General features: G+C 44.9%; 2 long non-coding RNA genes across 2 annotated transcripts in view; one reads left to right on the forward strand and one right to left on the reverse strand.

The window, feature by feature from the left end:
• LOC140521355 (uncharacterized) overlaps positions 1 to 12,523 on the forward strand; it is a 594,446-nt gene extending 581,923 nt beyond the window's left edge. The window contains exon 4 of the long non-coding RNA XR_011972903.1: positions 12,437 to 12,523. This is a non-coding gene — a long non-coding RNA (uncharacterized lncRNA). The remainder of the gene's footprint in view (positions 1 to 12,436) is intronic.
• Positions 12,424 to 15,203, reverse strand: LOC140521359 (uncharacterized). The gene is made up of 2 exons (XR_011972907.1): positions 14,748 to 15,203; positions 12,424 to 13,185 (listed from the first exon to the last, which is right to left on the reverse strand). It is a non-coding gene; the product is annotated as an uncharacterized lncRNA (long non-coding RNA).
• Between the last annotated feature and the right edge of the window lie 811 nt (positions 15,204 to 16,014).

Consider the following 16,014-nt stretch of genomic DNA (forward strand, 5'->3'; position numbering starts at 1 on the left):
TGCTGCTTCCTATAGGACCTTAGGCAAGTTACTTAACTTCATTGGGCTTCAGTTTCTTAATTTATAAAATGAGGGATTTAGACCAGCTCAAAGATTCTTAACCTGAGGTCAGTGAACTCTTTTTAAAAACAGCTACTGCAGCTGTTACCATTGTTGTTCAGTCCTGTCTGACTCTTCATGACCCCATTTGGGGTTTTCTTGGCAAAAATCCTGGAGTGTTTTGTCATTTTCCCCTCTAGCTCATTTTACAGATGAGAAAACTGAGGCAAACATGGTTAAGTGACTTGCACAGCTAGTAAGTGCCAAAGGCTGGATTTGAACTCAGGTCTTCCTGACTGCAGGCTAGACACTCTATCCAATGCACTACCTTAGCTAGCTCTCTTTTTCAAATATATACTTTGATGAATACATTTCAATATTAGTTAGTTTCCTTTGGAATTCTATGTGTTTTTCATTTATGCTTTTAAAAATCTGCTCCTGAGAAGGGGTCCATAGGTTTCACCAAACTGTCCCCAAAGGGGTCCATCACACCAAAAAGGTTAAGACCCCCTAAACTAAATGGGTTTTAACTTTAAATTTATGAGATTCTGAACCAGCAGGGGGCAGCTGCTACAGCCTATCCGAGGTTCCCCACTTTATTTGGCCTAACGCCCCTTTTCAAAAAAAAATTACTCTGTGCCCCCCTGAAAATCTACTTTCTTTAACCCTTTAACAAGTTTTTGTTTCAATTTGCATCATTTCAAACTACTACTGCCCTCCCTGGTTCATTCCAGCACCCCCCTGCCCCTAGATTTTATTAGAATTCCTAATTCAAGTCAATACATTCACCTTCTAACACTGAAAGTTCCCAGGAAAAATACAGAGATGAATAAATCATAGTTGCTGCTTACTCAATGACTTTCCAGTGGTGATAAATAAAATCAGGGGTTGCCCGGGTACAGAGAGAAGGAATAGGGGCCTCAGACTGGCACAGACTTGGTTGAAGGTATAGGATAAGCCGCTATGGCGCCCTCTACTGTCCTCCAAGGGGTACAAACAAAAGTAAGAATTGAGGTAAAGTATAACAATATGGGACATTTAGCGCTCTTACTACGCAAGGTGCTGTGCTGAGCTCTTTACAAATATTATCTCATCGTTTTCTCACAGTAACCCTGCAAGGTAGGTGCTATTATTATCCTCATTAACTGAGGTTAAGAAGTGATTTGCCCAGGATCACACAGCTAAATCAGAATTTGAACTCAGGTCCTGAAGACCTGTACTCTGTGCACTGTGGCGCCACCTAGCTGCCCAGAAATTACCTCAAGGGCAGAGACTAGGATGTTTTCAACTTTTTATCTCCTATGCCTAGCTCCGAGTCCAGTTGGTATTTTTTTAATCGTCTCCTGTATGCAGAGCCCTCGACTTCCAGACCTAAAGGACACACCAACAGAGATCTCTAGAATTCAGAAATGCACTAGACAGGCGCCCAGGTGTTATGTGAGGTCTAAGCAAGAAAGTTACTTCCAACTGGAAAAATTGCTGCAGAATTCTGTTTCTCCAAATAAATGTTCGTCTTGTTGAGGGCAGGGACCATCTCCTTTTACTTCCCTTATAGCATCCAGCTGAGGACTGGGCATATGGTGAAGAATGAGAAAATAAGGACTGAATGGATGAATGAATGAAAGTGTGTTTATTCATTGAAAATGCTGCTTATCAAGGTTAATTGGACCATATATGTGACAGCACCCTTCTGGAATTTGTAATGATTTTTTTCATTCTTTGCTATCCACCTCTGGCTTTTTTATATCATGCAAAGGTCAGGGGAAAAAATGACTTAGGAAAGCTGGTAGGAGCTCACCTTCCCTTGATGAATTAAGTACAGCTGTAGGAACAAGTTTCCTCTGGTTGGTTCCTTAAGTACCCATCCATTTGGCTATGAGGGATTAGGACTGGCTGAGGTCCCAGCCTCATACCATGGAAAGAACCCTGAATTGAGAGTCAGAAGGCCAGGGTGTGGGTCTCGTCTCTGCCACTAACACACTGTGTGACCTTGGGTAAGTCCTCCTCCCCCTTCTCTGAGCTTCTTTTTCCTCAGGAGACAAATGAAGAGGTTGGATACCATCATCCCTAGCTTCCTTTCAGCTCTAGAACTCCTCCCAGAGCAAATGTCAGAAACTAGAATTCACGGGCAACCAGTTAAATACCAACAAAGGCCTCTACCAATAACTTGATATGGTTATTATAGTTATTATTATAGTTGTTACAGTTATTCGTTATTATTATTGATTATAGTTATTCTACCCTGGAACAGGGTAGACATACCTTTCACATTTTCCCTTCTGCATCTGGTGTACTCACAGATTCAGGACCAGAAAGGTGAGTGTGGTATTAACTGACTGGTATGTGTGATTCCTGCCCTTCCCCCTCTGTGGCTGCCCAGTTCTCCAAATGTCCACAGCTCCTCTGGGATTAGAGAATTGTCCTCAGGACTCCCGAAGCTTCAGGGAGCTGGGGGACAAGGCAGATCATGGTATGAAAGCCTCAGATCTAGACAGGACCTTTGAGTATCAAGTTACTCACCTGTGTCCTACACACATACACTATGAGAATATGACTTCCTTAAGGAAAGAAGCCTTACTTTTATCTTCATTTGTATCCACAATGACAAGCACAGTGATAGTCACTTAGATGCCTGTTGATTAACTAAGTAATGGTAATGGAATATTTCTAGTCCCTTCATTATATTCATGGAAAAAACTGAAACTTTGAGATGTCATGACTTGCACAGAGTCACAGAGTTAATAATTATTTGAGACAAGACTCAAACCCAAGTCTACTGCCAAACTCAGGAACAACACTTGAGCCATTATACCACATTGCCTCTCCAGGTATATTGTTGGAACTCCAAAAGATGGGTTACAAAGACTGCAGGCGTCAGAGCTGAGAAGCTCAGTCAAAGAAACTGACAGGGATCAAGGGGGTGAGGGCAGGCAGCTGGGCCAGATGCTCAAGCTCTGGGAGTCATATTCTGGGGTGGTGGTTATGGGCACCCAGCCTAGGCATCCAGCTTCCAGACAGACAGGTGAATGCTGACAAGGTGCTTCATATACTTGTGTCACATCCCTAAAAGTCTCTGCTGGGTTAAATAATAATAATGGTGATAATAAAATAATATTTTACGTATAATATAATATAAAAATAATTTATATATAATATAAAATAAAATAAAAAACAATAATCATTGATATAGTGCCTAAAACGTGCCAGTCACTGTGCTAAACATAGTGGGAAGGGGGTTAATGTTTAATGAAGCTAGAAAAAAAAGATGAGAGCAGATTGTAAAAGGCTTTGGAAAGTGACAAGGTCAGAGTTGTGATTTAAGGAATTACTTTGGCAAATATGGAGGAAGGATTGAAGCCAGGAGAGTTCAGATGGGGAGGCCAATTGGGAAACCATTGCAATAGTCCAGGCAAGAAGTTATAAGGGTCTGAATTAATGTAGTGGTCATGTGAGCAGAGAGATGGAATTGAATGAGAGCTATTGTGGAGAATGAAACAAAGATTTGGCAACTTTATAAGTTTATGAAGAGTAGGAAAATGGGGAGTCAAGGATGATGCTGAGAGTATAAACTTGGGAGACTGCCAGAAGGGTGTGAGCCCCTTAACAGAAATAGGGAAGCTTGGGAAAATGAAAGGGAAAAAAAGGGGAGATGAGTTTTGTCCAGGAAATGAACCTGAGATATCTCCAGAACATCCTACTTTGAAATGTCCAGTAGGCAGCTGGTGATTCTGGACTGGAGATCAAGAGAGAGATTAGGGTCAGATATGTAGATCTATGAGTCAGCTGCAAAGAGATAATACGTAAATCCCTAGGAACTCAAGTGATTACTCAGAGTATGGAAAGAGAAGAGAACCCAGAATAATCTTGGTGTGCCCCTATGGGTAGGGAAAAATGACATGGATGATGAGCAGGCCAAGAAGTCTGAGAAGAAGCAATCAGATAAATAGGAAGGGAACCAAGAAAGTTAATCAGTGTCACAGAACTCCAGAGAGGTTAGAGCTAGGGTGGGGAACTTGTGGCCTCCAGTCCATGTAGGACCTTGTAGGTCCTCAAGTGCAGTCTTCAATCAAAGGGCCGCACTTGAGGACCTAGAGGGTCACACATGGCCTGGAGGCCACAGGTTCTCCACCACTGGGTTAGAGGATCCAAGAGGAGAGGGTGGACTACAGAGTCAAAAGCAGCAGATTAGATCAGATCAAGAAGGATAAAGGCAGTAAAAAGACCGTCAGGTTTGTCGATTAAGAGACCATTACTGACTGTGGAGTAGACTTTTCGTTGAATGACAAGGTCAGAAACCAAAATACAAAGTGGTGGATGAGAAAGAACTGAGTAAGTCAAGACAGTGATTATATACAAGTTTTGGTTTTGTTTTATTTTGTTTGTTTTGTTTTCTAGAAGTTTGGTTGAGAAAGGGAGGAGAGATAAAACATGATGGTTTGAGGTGACAGATAGGGGTATGTTTGGTAAAAGACACTGTGTGACCATGAACTGGCCATTTCCCTTCTCTGGGATGCGGTTTCCTACTCTGTAAAATGAGAGGATTGGACCCGTTCTCACATAGAGTTAGAGCTAGAAGGGGTCTTCAGGGTCTTGTCACCCATTCTGCAGAAAAGGAAACTGTGGTCCAGAGAGGGCAAGCCATTTGACTCACAGAGTTGTTGTGAAGAAAAGGTTCTGTGGATCTTAAACTTATTTGTAAATGCAAGTTATATGTGAAGAATGTGAAAAATTAAATGTGAAGAAAAGGAAAATGGAATTTCAGGAGTTTTGACTACAGGTCTTCCTCATGCATGGGAAAATCAGGCAATCTCAGGGGACAAAAGTCTTGATTTACCAAAACTTCCTGCAGTTGTTAATACTTCAATGCATCCAGGAAACCTTCAAAGTGGATAGTCCTTCCATCTGTGCAGATTACTCCCCCCTGTGCTTTTTCTTTCTTAGAGATTTTCCCCCATGTCTTTCAGTAAATCCTTAATAGGGGTAAATCGAGGCAATATACTGATTTCAATTTAATTCAATAAGCATTTATGGTCTGCTATGTACCAGGCACAGTACTAGGAGCAGCGGACACAGAGTCCAAAATGAAAACTCTCCCTGCCCTCAAGGAGCTTAGCTCTACTAGGGAAGGACAGCAGAGGCAGATACGTAAATTAATAGATACAAACACAAAATAACTTCAGGGAGAGAGAGGAATAGGAGCAATTGGAAGTGTCTAGAAAGGCTTGCTGTAGCAAGTGGCACTTGAGTTGACTCTCCCCCTGAAGTTATTTGCATCCAGGGGTGCCAAATGGCACAGCTGAGGAGTGAGAGAATTCTAGGCATAAGGAAGAAGCCTGTGCAAAACTCCAAAGGGAGGAGGCAGAATACAGGCCAGCTTGGCTGGAATGTACAGTCCTTGATGGGGAGTGATGAGAAATCAGTTTGAAGACCTTTCTGGTTCTTTAACTATTTTGTGGCTACCAGTGCAGAGCACAAAAAAGCCGTCTGTTATCTTTTTACTCACTAGTTAGATAATAGATTTACTGCCTTTTTCAACTCCACTAACAAACATTTATCAAATACCTACTATGTGCAAGGCTCTGTCCTAGGCACTGAGAATACAAAGGCAAGAGAAAAACAGCCCATGAATCCTCAAGGTGCTCTCATTCTCCTTGAGCAAGGGTTTGGACCTGTTTTTGTGTGATGGACCCCTTTGGCAGAGTGGAGAAGCCTGGGCCCCCCTCAGAAGAATATTGTAAATGTGCCAAATAAAATCCATAGAAAACTAGTTGTGATGAAACTAAAATATCATTTTTTTCCTATCCAAGTTCATAGTCCTCCTGAAATCTATTCAGGTTAAGAACTCCTATTCTGGAGTGGTAGAAGTGTACACAAGGCAGAGTACAAAATGGTTTGAGGGTTGAGAAAGTCCAAGTAACTGATGTCCAGAAAGCAGTACCTGAGCTCCCTCTTGAAGAAAAGAAATAAACAGTTGTTCAGCATTTATTATGTGCCAGACACTGCACTAAACATTCTACAAATAGTATCTTATTGGATCCTTATGAAATCCCTGGGATCTAGGTGCTATGATTAGCCCCATTTTACAGATGAAGAAACTGAGGCAAGTCGAGGTTAAGTGACTTGCTTAGGGTCACACAGCTAATAAGTGTCTGAGGCCACATTTGAATTCAGGTCTTCCTAACTCTAGACCCAGGGCTCTCATCACTGCCTTTAAGGATCTCGAAAAACTCTGAGAGTCCTTCAGAGGCATCTAAAGGAGAAATGGTGAACTGAGAGGCAGATTGGCAAATAGGCAACTAGAGCCGGTAGTCAAACTCCAGGGAAACAGCAAATAGTTATCAGATCACAGATTTGGAAGTAGAAGCTTAGAGGTGACTCCAGTCTCACCCTTTGTTTTACAGATGCTTAAAGAATTGAAATGATTTGTCTGAGCTCATTTATAGGGTAAGTGGTAGAGATCATATTTGAATCTAGGCACTCTGCCTCCAAAGCCAGGGCTAACCTCAGTAGGCACCATGCTGCCTAACTTGACTCAAGGACAGAGTGTACCATGGTGCCTAACTTGACTCAAGGACAGAGTATACCAAAGCCATCATGCTGGTTTGTACTCTGATTGTCACACAACCTCTGGCTTTCAAGACAGGAGATGGAGAGCCCAGAAGAGGGAAAGCTTCACACAGAAATCAGTTCTGATGTGGACAGATGTGACTTTTGTGTTTCATTTAACCCAGTGCTAATAGGCACTTGAGAAATTTTTGCTTGGGTATATGTTATTGGGTATATGTTAGAATGCTATTGTGCTGTAAGAAATGAAGAAGGGTTTCCAAAAAATCTCCAAAAACTTGTAGGAATTGATACAAAGTGAAATGAGCAGAACCAAGGGGACAATTTATTGTAAAGATTTAATGACTCTAATCCACAAAATGACCCAGCACAATTCCAAAGGACTCATGTTGAAATAAGCTGTCCACCTCCAAATAAAGAGCTGATGGACTCAGAGAGTGGATTAAAGTATATCTTTTCCTTTATTTTTCTCTTTTTTTTGTGGGTAAGGAGGCAACATGGCTAACACAGAAATTTGTTTTACATGACTATACATAGTTGTAATAGGTTTTATTTTTCTTGCCTTCTCATTGGATGGGTGGGGAGGGAGAGAATTTGGAACTTTAAAAAAAAGAACAAAAACATTTCCATGCTTTAAAAAAATAGGTAATTTTAAAAAAAAAAGAAATGCTTGTCCTCTTTCCTGTCTACCCTACATATACATGTTGATGGAAAAGCTCTATAGGGTATCCATTCATATGTTTGCAAAATTCTGGGAAACAGTCGATCTTCATAATGCTAGATGATAACACCTTAAAAATAATTATCTGCATTTATGTAGCACTTTATTTTTCATATACATCATCTTATTTGAAATTCCATGAGATTTTCTGTAAAAGTTACAACTAATAAGTAGATTCTTAGGAATATGTGTCTCCATTAAATCTCGGTAAGTTGAAGCAGACTTTGTCTACTAGATGTCTAACACTGGTTGTTGTCTCCTTGACAAGGGGGATTTGCCTTGCCGAGGTAGTTGGTAGCCTTTTGATTATTCCTTGCTGATGATGGATTGATTGGTACTTCATTATTAGTTTAGACTTGTAAGCTATACTCTTTTGGGCTCCTTACAGAGAGGTTGGAGAGCTGGGAACACAGAAACAGAGAGAAGACAGATTGCACACAGAGACAGATTGGGTTCCTTGGAGGGAGGCCTACGTATCCACACAGTCCCTCCAGGGAACCGTGTGCATCAAGAAACTGGCACCAGATTAAAAGCACCAAGTGGAGAAGTTCCTGGACCATGCAAGAGCAAAGGAAGTCCTGGCCTTCTAGGCTGCTATAGCCACAAAGAATCAAGGGACAATAACATGTTCTGGGGGAGCAAGGCCCGGCCTTGCCCTCCATCAGTACTGTGAGGAACATGGATTATCAAAGCCTTGGAGAGGAATGTTGACTCTCTGTTTACTCCAAGCTAGGACAGAAAATCAAGGTTTCTTAAATCCAAGACCAGGGCTTTTCCCACTACCCTACATTTATTGGGCAGCTGTGCGGCACAGTAGATAGAGTGCCCCGTGCCTGGAGGCAGGGAGACTCATCTTCTTGAGTTCAAATGTGGCCTCAGACACTGATTAGCTGTGTGACCCTGGGCAAGTCACTTAACCCTGTTTGCCTCAGTTTCCTCATATATAAAACGAACTGGAGAAGGAAATTGCAAATCACTCCAGTACATTTGCCAAGAAAACCCAAAATGGGGTCACAAAGATTCAGACCCAATAAAATGCCTGAACAACAACACATTTATTGTAGTCATATGTAAAGTTTACTCAGGATGTTGTTCTTTTTGCCAGGAGTCAGCATAGTACTGTAAGTCTAGGGAACTATAGAGGTCTCTAGAAAAGTAGGTCTCACCCGAAGGGAGTGTTGCTTGACTCAGGAAACCCAAATTCATAGTATTACAGGATGACAGCTGTGGAGTTAGAAAGATCCTCCAAAGCCTCCTAGTCCCTTTTTACAGACAGGGAAACTGAGGCCCAGAGGTTTTTCAAGTGACTTGCCCAAGGTCATACAGCTAGGCAAGACTTGAAGTTAGGTCTTCTGGCCTCCAATTACATAATTCTCTCTGTCTAAATGGAGTTATAAATATGTAAGACTGGATTGTTTAGGTCGTTGGGGCATTCAAGCAGAAAAGAAAGGAGAGGTATCTTGACTACTTGGGGGCTTAGGTGTGTGGGTCCTTTCCATTTTCGTCTTAGGATATTTGCTCAGGGCAGCTGTGTGGATAGAGTATAGGACCCTGAGTCAAGAAGACCTAAGTTCAAGTTCATCCTCAGGTACTTCCTAGCTGTGTGACCCTGAGCATATCACTTAACCTCTCGCTTCCTAGGTTTTCTCATCTGCAAAATGGGGGTGATGCCAACAGCACCTACCTCCCAGGGTTGTTGAGAATAAAATGAGTTAATACGTTAAGTGCTTTGCAAACCCGAAAGCTTTATAGAAATATTAGCTGTTGGTGCTGTAATTATTATTCGATGTTGTTGGTCTGAGTTGGTCTGAGTACATATATGTCAACCCTTTTCTTTCCTTTGGAAAAGATCCCTTTTCTTTCCTGTGGAAATATGGTTTTCCAGGGAAAACCATGGGGAGGAGGGGGCAAAACTAACAAAATTCTGATATTCTCATAGGAAAATTGGGGGGAAGGGGAGAACATGAACCAGAGAGTATTAATTACTGAGCTGCTCCCAAGATTGAACCTAGTCTGTAGAAGCTCCGAGTTTTGATTCTGAGCCATAGGTTACTTTTAAATGCACTGGGCAGAGGGTAGGGAGGGGAGGAGTTTAAAAAGTTCCTAGACTCAGACAACTTGGAGTTGGAGGAAGCCTGAGAGATCATCTAGCCAAAGGCTCTAATTTTATCCCTAAACAAACTAAGGTCCATCAAGTCAGAGTGACTCATTCAAGGTCACACAGGGCAGAAGGAGTAAAGCTAAGGGTAGAAGTGATCTAGCCTAATCAATACCATTTCTACCATTTCCTGTATTCCTTTCTTAGAGTCTCTAAAGAATCATCCTCCCCACTACCCCCCAATTTTAGAACCAAAGAATGCTATAACTGAAAGGGACCCTTGAGATCTAATCCAACCCCTTCATTTATGGACAATAATAATTGTTCATGTAACATGCAATAAGGTTAAGTCTACAAGCATTTATTAAGCACCTACAGTGTGCTGTATATTGAAGACAGGAAGAAAGGCAAAAAAACAACCCTACCCTCAAAGAGCTCAAAGTCTAATGGGGGAGCAAACAACTATGGGAAAACAAAACCCTAGGAGGTAATTAGTGCAAATGTACTCTACCTCTAGACATTACAGCAGCAATAACTGTCTTGTCTAAATTCTGTATTTCCTTCAATGTCTAGGACCAAACCTTATACTCAGTAGTACTTAATAAAGGTTTTGAATGTTGAATGAATGACTACCTGCCTAATTTCCTTGACAATCATCATCTCATGGTGATGGGATCAATCATGGGTAGCCAATTTAAGCTTCTTCCATTAACTCTCCTCTGTTCCCCTCACCCCACACAGATCCTTTTTTCATCCTTCTGTCCCCTTAGCCTGATGGGATTTCATTCAGACTCCATTGCTGTGCCCATCTGAATATGCCACTGTGTCCTGTTTCATGTCGGAGTGTCCCAGAGAGACCATAAATTTCTGGAGAACTAAGATGCAGAGTTGGTGGCAGGAATTTTATACTCTTAGGGCCCCAGATAGTTTGGGGTACCATCTTTTTCTTTTCAGCAATGACACTGTCTGACTGAGCCATCAATCAGCAACAGACCAATCAGTGGTGCCTTAAATTGATTATTTGACTGTTTGTGTCTTAGCTGACATCCCAACCAGTTAATGACAGGAGATCTAGGTGCACTAGAAGATGCTAAATGAGAATTCTTCCCTTCCCCCTCATAGATTCAAAACAATCTTAGTCCTGATCATCAGTCAGAGGATGCCAAGTTCATCGATTCATGTGATTTAGGGTTGGAAGGAACCTTGGAAATCATCTTGTCCAATCTCCTCATCTTTCAGATGAGGAAATGAAGGCCCAGAGAGTCTATGGGCAATGATGTGCCCAGAGTGGCATAAGTAGTAAGTATCAGAATCCCAGTCTGTTTTGGCATCACCAGACAACTTCCAGAGTGTTCCATAAATAGGAGAATGATAAGACCATGGCCTTATAAGAACCTTCATCAATCAATTACGTGCAAGAAAAGGCACTGGATTTGAAGTTAGAGGAGCTTGAGAGATCCCAGCTCTGCTCCTTATTTGCTGTGTGACCTTAGGCAAGTCACTGCTTTCCCTTCTCTGGGAATCACTTCACCCCATCTCTGAAATGAGGGGGCTGAGCTAGAGGACTTTAAATCCATATGAGAGAGGGTGGAGTGGATGGCCTCTGTGGTCTCTTCCAGCCTTAAATCTATGTCCAGCTCTAAATCTATGATCCAGCCAAGCTCTAAGGGCTATGATTTTCTTTACTCCAGGCCTAGCATGTGCAAGTCATTGTTAGGAGGCACAGAGAGGCTGACTCCCCTTCAAGGATCTTCTGTTTCATCCCTTGGCACCCTCCTCTGAGGTCACCCCCATAGTAGGCTCTCAGGAAGGAGTTGCTTGCTGCCTAACTTCCTCGGGTCTCATTATATCCATCTGTAAAACAGGTGTGCCATTGATCCTCTCCCTCCCAGGGGTGCTCTGCACTTTCATTATTCCAGCTCTCTCCTAGCCTTTGAGAGGCTCAAAGGAAAGCTTGTCTAAGTGCCAAATGGGCATCTTTTTGGCACGTGCGTCCATTTCCCCTGCGTCACAGTCACAAATGGTACCCGAGAGACTCAGAGGAAGGGAGACAAAGCAAACAGATAAACAACGAACTGGAAACCACATAGATGGAATGAAACAGCTACGTTGAGAGTCGTGCTAAATCCAATGTTTCCATATGCAAAACTGGGGTCCTCTACCGGAAGTTAATTTGGGGGGGGAGTGAAGAACAGAAAGGAGAGAGATGGGTCTGGGGAAGAGATAGGGTATATGCTACTAATGGCATCTGAGGTCAGTAGAATTCCTGCTCGTTCTGGCTTGGGGTGGGGGGGAAGGGAGCTTTTCCAGCAGGAAGACTCTTCCCTACCCCCACCCCCATCTCCACAACTGACGGGGGTGGAGGGGTAGAAGAGGAGGGAATCACTTGAAAGAGACACATTTTTTTTCATCTATGCAAAAAGTAGTTTTAGAAGAATGGAGGGAGAGGAAATGTCTTATTTTGTAACTTAACCTGGGCAGTGCCCCCTTTTCTAGAAGGCGTTTGGAAACCCTGGACATCTGATATTTGCCTCCCCGAGGGCAATCAAAGACTCCCAAAAGCGCTCGCTCCATTAGAGGCGATAGTTTGTCGCAGCTCTTCCAATGAGTGCCCTGCCCAGGGTTTCATTTATTAAAGGGGTTGTTTTTAGGGAACTTGGCAGAGTCTTTGGTTCACCCGACTCCATCCAGCCCCGGATCCTTTACCACCAGCAGCAGCAACCCCCACTCCCCGGTCCAATCCTAGGCAAGCAGCTCCCCACCCCCCACCCCTCACCCCCACCTCGGCCGCCTGCTCTGCACACTGCCCCCCCCCAACTTTCCACCCCCTGTACCCTTTCTTTCTCCCCCTTGCTCCGAGAGGCAGATAAATCACTATGGGCTCAGCTCGGCTCGTCTCCTTTTCTCCTAACCTCACTCCTGTGCGCGCTACTGGCTGCTGGGGCGAGGAGGGGGCGTGAGCTCCAGGCTCCGTGACTGTGGTCAGTAATGAAGCCTTCTCTTTTTATCCGCAGATTACTGAGGAACTGCACGGGGCCCGGCGGCGGCGGCAGCGGCGGCCGCGGCCGCTCCAATTCCGGACTTGTATTTTTAAACGCCCGCGAGGAGACAGAGAGCGCAGCCCTGACCCTCTGCAGCCTTAGAATGAGGTGAGTAAGCGCCGATCCGCCTCGTCTGTCCCCTACCCCCTTCCTCCTGGTTTCTGTATCCGACGTACCCTTGCTTCTCCTGCCAGTGGGCTCACTTGGTACTTTGGGCTTTAAAAAGAAAATTGCAACCGAGCGTCGGCGCACATGCCAGTCAGTGCCCAGGGGCAGCGGCTGCTCGCCTACGCTGAGGCTGGGAAGTCATTTACAGCAGCAGCCACCACTGCCAGTTTGCACAGTCCTCCTCTCCTCACTTGCCCCCGCGGATGCCCGTTTCCCAGAGCTTGCCAGCCCCGGTTTCATTCAGCGCTGCCTACTGGGCCCCGGAGCTTTGGCAGCTGAGTGGCGAGTGCCAGCCTCCCTTGCCAATCCTCCCGGGGGCTCCGCCTTTCTCCTTGCAGCCCGGTAGCCGGTATTAGGAGGTGGAAACCTTCGGGAAGGTCCCAGCCTTGGAGGAGCCTGCCCAACACCAGCGGGTTCTGTCTGGCATGGACTGTGTCGGAATCTGCAGTGAGAGGCATCAGGGACTTTCGCTGCTGCCCAGGGTAGGATCGTCTCGGTTGGTCCCAAAGCCAAGGAGTGGATGCCACGGGATGGCAAGCATTTGGAAAGCTCGGCTGTAAAAAAAAAAAAAAAAAATGAGAACGATTGTGTGCCCCGGAGAGCACTTGCCTTGGATGCGAGGAACTGGGGGGGGAAACTGTCTCAGTCAGCTCCTGCTTCCCATCTAGCTGCCCTGGTAAAGCTGCTTTCCCCTTACCCGGTGCCTGTGCCATTGGATGCTTTCCCTGGGTTAGTTTTTAAAGAGCCGTCTTAAAGACACAGGACGGGCGTGCCCGTGCCCGTGCATTGTGGCAGACCTGCTGTTTGAACAGGACCAATCCAAGCCTCTGTCTCTCTAGAGGACTGGTCCCCACAGGGAGTCCAGCTCTGTAGGGAGCCCTGTCCTGACCTCTTTCACTGGAAACAAGTTCCCCCACACACACACCCCTGGAAGTTTCGCGGGACAGAATGGCTCGCGCCTCTTTTCATTAGCGACCAATACAATCAGTCAGCAATACAAATGATCCCGTTGGATTCCGGGTGTCCGACCTCCATCCCAACCCCCTCACTGGAAAGGAGAAAGCGATCCTGCTACTCGGAAGGCCAGGATAATTTAAGTGACTTTCCATTTGCCTGCTAAGGAGAACCAAGAATCACGGTTTTCCATCTTTCCCTTGAATTGGGCGTCTTAAAAAACCCCAGCCACTGTGGAGAAGCTTTCTGTTCCTGAAAAGGTGCGGGTTTCAGGGTGGGGAGGAGAAAGGGGGTTGCAGAAATGTAGAGGTTGCCAGGGAAGTGTTGTGGGTTTTTTTTTTTTCCTTTTTAACACGTTTTCTTGGCCGCGTGCGGGTCCTGGTCTCTGGGTGGAGTGCGTCTTACTAGCAGTCGTCTGACACCGAGGGTGTGGGGAAAATGTGTTTCGGGTGGGTGCATGCAGAGGTTCCCCAGTCCGGCCGACTGATGTGGGCAGCTTGCCACGGGAAGACGCTGGGGGGTTTGACCTCGTACAGCCTGCCCTCCTCTGCGCTCCTGAGACGGCTTCGGGATGCTGGAGACTGGTCGGTTAGACGGGGGTAGTAAAGGTTGGAATTTGTGGGACTGAAGGAACAGATTGTAGAGGGACACTCTCTCTCTCTCTCTCTCTCTCTTCCTCTGTCTCTCTCTCTCTGTCTCTCTGTCTCTGTCTCTCTGTCTCTGTCTCTCTGTCTCTGTCTCTCTCTGTCTCTCTCTCTGTCTCTGTCTCTCTGTCTCTGTCTCTCTCTCTTTCTCTCTGTCTCTCTCTCTCTCTCTCTCTCTCTCTCTCTCTCTCTCTCTCTCTCTCTCTCTCTCTCTCTCTCTTCCTCTGTCTCTCTCTCTCTGTCTCTCTGTCTCTGTCTCTCTGTCTCTGTCTCTCTGTCTCTGTCTCTGTCTCTCTCTGTCTCTCTCTCTGTCTCTGTCTCTCTGTCTCTGTCTCTCTCTCTTTCTCTCTGTCTCTCTCTCTCTCTCTCTCTCTCTCTCTCTCTCTCTCTCTCTCTCTCTCTCTCTCTCTCTCTCTCTCTCTCTCTCTCTCTCTCTCTCTCTCGGGGCGGGGGCGCATAGAGACGTACATCTCTTAGTCTTACGTAAGATAGCTGTGCCCTGTCCTCCCAGCGCTTACCTCCCCAGCTGCTGGGGACTTCTTACTATCAGAGAGGCTGTCATAAGTCAGGCGGATTCCCACCACATTCGTTTTCACTTTCTTTCCTCGGCTTGTCTGCCCAGGGAAGTAAGTTAGCTGCAGCAGGCGACCTCGTGGGCCAGGAAAGGGCTAAGAGGAGTGGGAGGGTGTCTGTTTCCGTAATTAGCTGTGACTTGCCCCCTGACAAACGGAAGGCTGTGCATTTGAGAGCGTCGGAATTTGTGGAACTGCCCCGAGTGCCAAGTTTGCTTATAGGAGGGCTTTCAGAGCCGGCTTAGGCTCTTAACTCTTTCCCCTCGGAACAGCTTTAGGCAGCAGCCACAGCACTGGCCTAAGACAGGAGGAGATCACTTCCAGTTTTGCTTGAAATGCTTTGAATGTGACTCACACTTTACGTTAACTCCTTCTACTGCCCAGAGCTGGGACTTCTATAGCTTCTTGTCTGATGGCCTGGAAACTGCTACAGGTGTTTCTTTGGGGGTCTGTGGTGTAACGTAGGGGTTCCTCACTTGCATGTCCATGAACTTGGAGAATAGCATTCCCTTCAATTATTTTCAAACATTTTAAGAGGTCTCCATAAGCTTCACCCGTCTGCCAAAGGGCCCCAAGATAAGGACAAAATCAAGAAGCCCTGGTGTGAACGGAATTTGCAAAGTAGAGAGGCCTTCTTGACCAAAGTAGAGACTCTCCCTCTTTTCTTTAATTCTCTTTTCTTCTCGATATTAATTTGTATTATTTTTCGGACAGGACATTCCAAAAGGCTTAATCTATCAAAGCTTCAAACTACACTAAAACTTTTGGGAGACTCTAGATTTCCTCCCCTTCCAACCTGCTCTCCCCTCCCCAGCAGAATGTAAACTTATTTCTGTCTATGTATCCTCAGTTCTTGGCATATTGTTATTCAAGTTTGTCTGACCCCATTTGGAGTTTTCTTGGCAAAGATACTGGAGTGGTTTGCTATTTTCTTCTCCAGCTCGTTTTACAGATGAGGAAACTGAGGCAAACATGATGAAGTGACTTTTCCAGGGTCACACAGCTAGATTTGAATTCAGAAAGCTGAATCTTCCTGACTCCAGGCCCTGCACTTTAATAAATGCTTATTACATTGAATCTGAGGGAGGTTCTGGCTACTAATTTTTATTTTAATAAATTATGTGGGCTAGCTGGTTGTTCAATTTTGAAGCTTCTACACTTCCATGAAGTCCAATGCCCTCATTTTATAGATGAGGAAACTGAGGTTATGACT

This window comes from Notamacropus eugenii, chromosome 1 (genome assembly GCF_028372415.1).
Source record: "Notamacropus eugenii isolate mMacEug1 chromosome 1, mMacEug1.pri_v2, whole genome shotgun sequence".
In the NCBI taxonomy this organism is placed as follows: domain Eukaryota; kingdom Metazoa; phylum Chordata; class Mammalia; order Diprotodontia; family Macropodidae; genus Notamacropus; species Notamacropus eugenii.